Consider the following 7,935-nt stretch of genomic DNA (forward strand, 5'->3'; position numbering starts at 1 on the left):
TAGCTCCATGGGTCTCTGGGCTCTTTCCATACTTTGACTATTGTGGACATTGCTGCTATGAACATTGGGGTGCAAGGACCCCTTCAGATCACTACATTTTCAACTTTTGGGTAAATACCCAGTAGTGCAATTTCTGGGTAGTAGGGTAGCTCTCCTTGCAACTCCATGGGGAACCTCGATACTGTTTTCCAGTGTGGCTGCAGCAGCTTGCATTCCCACCAACAGTGTAAGCGGTTCCTCTTTCTTCACATCCTCGACAACAGCTGTCACATCTTGACTTAGTAATTTTAGCCTTTCTGACTGGTATGAGGTGGTATCTCATTGCACTTTTGATTTGTATTTCCCTGATACCAAGTGATGTGGATCATCTTTAAGTGTGTCTGTTTGGCCATTTGGATGTCTTCTTTGGAGAGATGTCTATTCATATCTTCTGCCTATTTCTTGACTGGATTATTTGTTCTTTGGGTGTTGAGTTTGAGAAGATCTTTACAGATCTTGGATACGAGCCCTTTATTTGTAATGTCATTTACCATATCTTCACCCATTCTCTCAGTTGTCTTTTAGTTTTGTCGACTGTTTCCTTTGTTGTGCAAGGGCTTCTTGTCTTGATGAAGTCCCAATAGTTCATTTTTGCCTTTGGGGATGTATCTAGCAAGAAGTTGCTCTGGCCGAGGTCATAGATGTCATGGCCTGTGTCCTCCTCTAGGATTTTGTTGGTTTCCTCTCTTACATTTTGGGATAGGGATTGCATTGAAGGTAGAATTTGCTCTAGGAAGCATAGATATTTTACTACTAGTTGTTCTTCCAGTCTATGATCATGGAACGTTTTTCCATTTCTTTGTGTCTTTCTCAATTTCTTTCATGAGTATTCTGTAGTTTTCAGAGGACCGGTCCTTTGTTTCTTTGGTTAGTTTTATTCCTTGGTGTCTTCTGATTGTAAGTTCAGTTGTATACGGGATCAACTCCCTAATTACTCTTTCTTCGTTGGCATTGTTTGTGTATAGAAATGCAATTGATTTCTGTGCATTGATTTTATAGCCTGCCACATTGCTGAATTCCTGTATGTGTCTAGCAGTTTTGGGGTGTGGTCTTTTGGGTTTTCCATATAGAGTTTCGTGTCATCTGCAGAGAGTGAAAGTTTGCTTTCTTCTTTGCTGATTCAGATGCCTTTTATTTCTTTTTGTTATCTGACTGCTGAGGCTAGGACAATGATGAACAGCTGTGGTGATAGTGGACATCCCTGTCATGTTCCTGTCCTTAGGGGAAAAGCTGTCAGTGTTTCCCGATTGAGAAGAATGGGCTTTTCATGGATGGCTTTTATGATATTGAGGCATGTGCCATCTATCCCTACACTGTGAAGAGTTTTAATCAAGAAAGGATGCTGTACTTGTCCAGTGCTTTTTCTGCATCTATTGACAGGATCCTATGTTTCTTGCCCTTTCTTTTATTAATGTTGTGTATCCCACTGATTGATTTGCACAGGTTGAACCATCCTTGCAGTCCAGGAATAAGGTCCACTTTGTCGTGGTGAATAATCCTTTTAATGGACTGTTGGATCCTATTGGCTAGTATTTGGTGAGAATTTTTGCATCCATGTTCATCAGGTGTATTGGTCTATAATTCTCCTTTTTCGTGGGGGGTCTTTGTCTGGTTTTAGGATTGAGGTAATGCTGTCCTCATAGAAAGAGTTTGGAAGTGTTCCTTCCATTTCTGTGTTTTGACAGCACTTTAGAAGAATGGGTATTAATTCTGCTTTAAATGTTTGGTAGCGTTCCCCTGGGAAGGCGTCTGGCCCTGGGCTCTTGTTTGTTGGGAGATCTTTGATTACTGACTGCTTCAGTTTCCTTGCTGGTTATGGGTCTCTTCAGGTTCTTTATGTCTTCCTAGTTCAGTTTTGGTAGTTTAGACTTCTCCAAGAATGCATCCATTTCTTCCAGATTGCCTAATTTGTTGGCATTTAGTTTCTCTTAATATGTTCTTATAATTGTTTGTATCTTTTGGTGTTAGTTTTGATCTCTCCTCTTTCATTCAGGAGTTTCCTTATTTAGGTCCTTTCTCTTTTCTTTTTGATAAGTCTGGGCAGGGTTTTCTCCATCTTATTAATTCTTCCAAAGAACCAGCTCCTAGTTTTGTTGATCTGTTCTACTGTTCCTTTGGTTTCTATTTCCTTGATTTCTGCCCTCATCTTATGTCTCTTCTCCTGCTTGTTTCAGGCTTTAATTGAGGTTCTTTCTCCAGCTTCGTTAGGCGTAATGTTAGGTTTGTGTTTTGACACCTTCCTTGTTCATTGAGAAAGGCTTGTAGTGGTATCTCTTTCCCTGTTAGGACTGCCTTTGCTGCATCCCAAAGGTCTTCAGTAGTTGTGTTTTCATTTTCATTTGTTCCCATGAGTTTTTAAGTTCTTCCTTAATTTCCTGGTTGTCCCATTCATTCTTTAGCAAGATGCTCTTTAGTCTCCATGTATTTGAGTTCTTTCCAAATTCCCTCTGCTGATTGAATTCCAATTTCAAAGGATTGTGGTCCAAAAATACGCAGGGACTGATCCCCTCTTTTGTTCCCGATTTGTGAGCCAGTATGTGATCAATTCTGGAGAATGTTCCACGTGCACTTGCGAAGAAGGTGTATTCTGTTGCTTTAGGGTGGAATGTTTTGAATATAACTGGGAAGTCCATCTGGTCCAGTGTGTCATTCAAAACCCTTGTTTCCTTGTTGATTTTCTGCTTAGATGATCTGTCCATTGCCTTGAATGGGGTGTTAACATCCCCTACTATCCTTGTATTATTACCGATGTGATTCTTTAATTTTGTTACTAACTGGCTGCCCCCAAGTTCAGGGCATACATATTTACAATTGTTAGAACTTCTTGCCGGATGGACCCTTTAATGATGATGCAGTGTCCTTCCTCATCTCTTCTTACAGTCTTTGATTTTAAATCTAATATAGGGATTGCCACCCCAGCTTTCTTTGGATGTCCATTAGCATGATAAATGGTTTTCCACCCCCTCACTTTCAATCTGGAAGTGTCTTTGTGTCTGAAATGAGTCTCTTTCAGACGGCATATGGATGGGTGTTGTTTCTTCGTTCAATCTGATCCTCTCGGTCTTTTGATTGGGGCATTTAGCCCATTTACATTCAGAGTAACTATTGGAAGATACGAATTTAGTGCCATTGGATTACCTGTAAAGTCACTGTTTCTGTATACTGTCTCTGTTCCTTTCTGGTCTGTGTTACTTTGGGGCTCTCTCTTTGCTTCATGGATCCCTTTTAGTATTTGTTGTAGGGCTGGTTTTTTAATCAGAAGTTCTTTTCATTTCTGTTTGTCCTGGAAGCTGTTTATCTCCCCTTGTATTTTGATGGACATCTTAGCTAGCTAAAGTAATCATGGCTGCCAGTCTTAGGTGTCTCCCATTGTAGGTTAAGGACCTCTTGGCCTGAGCTGCTCTCAAGTGTTTTTCTTTGTCTCTGAGATTTGCAAGTTTCACTATTATCCGTTAGGGTGTTGACCTATTTTCATTGATTTTCAGGGGGATTATCTGTGCCTCTTGGAATTGGATGCCTGTTTTGTCTTCCAGATTAGGGAAGTTTTCTGCTACAATTTGCTCCAACCTGCCTTCTGCCCCTGTCTCTCTCCTCTTCTTCTGGGATCCCAATTATTCTATTATTGTCTCACTTTATGGTATCAGTTATCTCCCGAATTCTCCCCACATGATCCAGTAGTTCTTTATCTCTCTTTTCCTCAGCTTCTTTCTTCTCCATCATTTTGTCTTCTTTATCCCTAATACTCTGTTATGCCTCATTTATCCTGGGGCTTAGAGCCTCCATTTTTGATTGCATCTCATTAATAGCCTTTTTGATTTTGACTTGATTAGATTTTAGTTCTTTTGTTTCTCTAGGAAGGGATTCTCTAGTGTCACCTATGCTCTTTTCAAGCCCAGCTAGTTATCTCTCTAATCATTATTCTGTACTCAAGTCCAACATCTTACTTCTGTCCATACCGATGAGGTCCCTGACAATCAGTACTGTGTCTTGTTCTCTTTTTTTGAGGTGAGGTTTTCAATGTTATTCTGTCCGGCAAAGGATTGATGAATGAGAGAACAAAATACTAAAATGCCAACAATGACCCGAGAGAAATATATAGTAAACAGGGTACTGGATCCTGTGTGGATTTTGGTCTGTTTCTTAGAAAACGAGATCCCAAAGTTGTAAAGAAAAAAAAAACTTATACATGTACAACAATTAAGATGAAGACCATGTAAAATCTAAAATTGAACGTAACTATAAAAACGAAAATTAAGTGACAAAAAACAAGGAGAATAAAAGAATATACACACAGGTGAATAGAACAGAGTCATAAACTCTATCCTGAGTGTATTTTGTTTAGTTTGTTAGAGGAAACTACATCTCAAAATTGTAAAGAAAGAAAAACTTATATATACAGAAATAAATTTTTCTATTATGTTCCGTTAGCCACTGTGTAGTACATAATTAGTCCTTGATGCAGTGTTCAGTGATTCATTAGTTAAGTATAACACCCAGTGCTCATCACACCATATGCCCACCTCAATACCCATCACCCTGTTACCCCTCCTCCCACCGTCCTCCCGTCGCAAACCTCCGGATTGTTTCTTGGGGTCCATAGTTTCTTATGGTTCATCTCCCTCTCTGATTTTGCTCCCTTTGGATTTCCTTCCTTTCCCCTCTGTCGTCTGTGCTACCGCTTATGTTCCACCTATGAGAGAAACCGTATGAGAATTGTCTTTCTCTGTTTGACTTACTTCACTTAACATAAACCCCTCCAGTTCCATCCATGTCGATGCAAATGGTGGGTATTCATCTTTTCTGATGGCTGAATAATAAATTAAATACATTGAAAAGATTGAATGTATCTGTAAAGATTAAAATATTCCAATTCAAGAAAACCAAACAACCCCCCCCCAAAGAAACAAACCAAAAGAAGAGGGGGCAATAAAAGAGAATATGATCAGACAATGAAGAGAACGTTAGCCATACATTAGGCTCTGGGTATATTTGGTCTGTTAGAGGAAACTGCATCCCAACACTGTAAGGAAAGAAATATGCAAATATTTCCAAAAACAAAACTAAATGCAGTGGAAGGCTAGAAGGTAACCGTACACATGAAAATTTAAAAAGATTTTAAGAAAAGAGTGGATATGGGGCACCTGGGTGGGTCAGTTGGTTAAGCGACTGCCTTCAGCTCTGGTCATGATCCCAGGGTCCTGGGATCTAGCCCTGCATCGGGCTCCCTGCTCGGCAGGAAGCCTGCTTCACCCTCTCCCACTCCCCCTGCTTGTGTTCCCTCTCTGACTGTCGCTTTCTCTCTCTGTCAATTAAATAAATAAATAAAATCTTAAAAAAAAGAAAAGAGTTGATAAAATAAGAAATTGGTGGAAAAATGAAAGAGCAAAGGAATTAAAATAGAAAGACTCACGAATCCTGGGGAAAAAACATGAATCCTACATGTTCCCTAGCACTGGAGTCTTGCAGTTCTCAATGATTGGTATAATTGTTCTTGGATGGATGTTCTTGCTGATCTTGGGGAGGGGCTTGTTGCATTGATTTTCAACTGTCTTTGCCAGCGCGGAATTGTACCGCCCTTGCCAGAGGGCCGGGCTAAGTAACCTGGTCTGGTTTGCTCTGTGTGGCTTTTGTTCCCTGAAGGCTTTCCCCGCTGCTTTAGAGGATGAGAATGAAAATGGCAGCCTCCCAAACTCCAACCCCGGAGCCAAGAGCTCAAGGCCCCACTCCTGTGTGCTCCCCCAGGTAAAAGCAGTCAGTCACTTTTGTCTCCCTGGTCTCCGTCCGCTGTCTCTGTTCACCCAGCCTGTGACTGAGCAGTTGTATCTCAGGCCGGGAACTCGTTTGAGTCTCCAAACCCTGCAGACTCCTGTGGTGAACACCTTGAGCCTTTGCTCCACGGAGGAGGACTTGGGGGGGGGGCCCTCCCTGGTTCTGCTGCTTGCTGGGCCCCTGCTTGGAGAGCAGTCACCTGAGCATGCTGTGGTTCGTGGTATATGGAATCCCTGAGCTGAGAGCCCACTTCTGGGCTCGCTGATTCCAGCCGGCTTCTCCTGCTTCCACACCTGGGAGCTCTGCCCCACTAAGGCACCCCTGTTTTGTCTGGGATCCTGGGGATTCTGAGGCCATGCGGCCCCACCTAGGATTCTGCCCTCTTTTGCCACCTGGGTACTTTTCAGGCAGGGACATCCCTCACTGGAGCTGACTTCTCAAAAGTCTGACTTGGCATTCTGCTACTATGTCACTTTCCGGTAGCCAGCTTATGGAGGTTCCCTCCCCCTGCAGTCTATCTGCCCACATATGGCCTCGCATTCACTTTTTCGCACCTCCTCCTTATAGAAAGTAGTCACTTCTGTATTTGTAGAGTTGCAGCTTCTCCTCCATTCCATTCTGGTTGAGTTCACAGGTATTCACAATGGTTTGATAGGCATCTAGCTGAATTCCTGGGAGCAGACGAAATGAAGGTCTCCTAAACCTCCACCACCTTAGACTCTCTCCAGGAACGCATTTTAAATTGTAACCCAATACCTATAGAGATACATCACAAAGAAAGGTTGACAAAATAATATTTACTCAGGCCTGTAATACATTAGGATAGACTTTATTCTATTTCATTTGTGTTTGATTCTGTGCAACCTATGAATGTGTCCAACATTAGAGAAATGATTGACTTATTCATGGTATTTAGTATTATATATCTTAAAACATGATGCAGATATTTATTTGTAACCTAAAAAGAGTACAGTGTCTTGTTGAGAGGGAAAAGGCTGTGAATGAGTGTAAATATCATGCTGTTTGTTGAAAAACAAAGTTTGAGGCGCTACACAGGCCCCAAGGTTAACGTGTCTTTATTTTGTACAATTACAGTGCTGTGCTTTCTGTGTGTTTCCCTTTGAGACATAAAGGTAGAGAGCTAATATTTATTGACCATTTACTCTGTGTGCCTGGTGCGGGACTCAAAGCTTTCCATGAGTTATGATTTCATTTAATCCCTCCCCAAACCTGAGATGGTATAACCATCCATATGACAGAATGGAAACAGGGGAGGCTCAGAGACTCACAGCAACTTGCCTGAGGTTGGAGTGAAGAAAAGGGCAGAGCTGAACTCAAACCCACGTGTATCTGAGGACAGAGTCCATGCTTCGCACGTAAGGCTCTGCTGCCTGCTAGAGAGTAGACTGGAGGATGCATGCCAGTTAGGATGGGCTAATGTTACTGTGAGTAACTAGACGCCCCTCGTCTTAGTGGCTCCTACTAGGGAAGTATCTTAGTTTGCTCCTGCCACATGTCCGCATGGTCTTTCTGGGAGCAGGATAAAAGAGCACCCACCATTGGTAACAGCCAGGTGCTAGAGGAGATGGACAGAGGGGGTGCCAGACCCAGTTGTGCTAAGTGTTCTGTTCGAGATGGCACGCCTCACTCTCACTCACACCTCACTGGTCAGAGCACGTCAGAGGGCTGTATCAAACTTCCCGGGTCAGGGGACACTCTGACATGCCTTCGTGGAGCCTACTGGGGCCACCGCATGGTGCCAGCCCATCTGGGGGACTGTGCAGGGGCAGAGGAGGAGTCTGGGGGCATGGGTAAGAAATGACAGCAGGACTAAGTCAGGATGGGTTTGCTTTATCCTCAACCAGGTAAGATTTGTACGTCTCGGTCTATTAGGTTTGATTTTCAGACCATGCAGTCTTCTCACACCAAGATTCCAGGATATTCCCAGCCAAAGACATTTTTGATTACATTTTTATCATGCTCATATCATTCAGTTCCAATATAGCGCATTTTCTTTTGGATTTCTTTACTCCTATTTCATTTTAGAGGTACTTCAAAAATCAATTGTTTTTAAGATATATTTATTTGACAGAGAGAAACACAGCGAGAGCGGGAACACAAGCAGGG

At 42.3% G+C, this 7,935-nt stretch overlaps 1 long non-coding RNA gene across 1 annotated transcript in view; it reads left to right on the top strand.

Annotated features, from left to right (window-relative positions):
* LOC141372120 (uncharacterized) overlaps nt 1–7,593 on the top strand; it is a 9,251-nt gene extending 1,658 nt beyond the window's left edge. Inside the window, exons 2-3 of the long non-coding RNA XR_012377438.1 lie at nt 5,680–5,781; nt 7,518–7,593. This is a non-coding gene — a long non-coding RNA (uncharacterized lncRNA). The remainder of the gene's footprint in view (nt 1–5,679; nt 5,782–7,517) is intronic.
* Nucleotides 7,594–7,935: the final 342 nt, after the last annotated feature.

The sequence above is a fragment of the Callorhinus ursinus genome, unplaced genomic scaffold (genome assembly GCF_003265705.2).
Source record: "Callorhinus ursinus isolate GAN/ISIS: 27379988/994484 unplaced genomic scaffold, GSC_fseal_2.0 scaffold1244, whole genome shotgun sequence".
In the NCBI taxonomy this organism is placed as follows: Eukaryota; Metazoa; Chordata; class Mammalia; order Carnivora; family Otariidae; genus Callorhinus; species Callorhinus ursinus.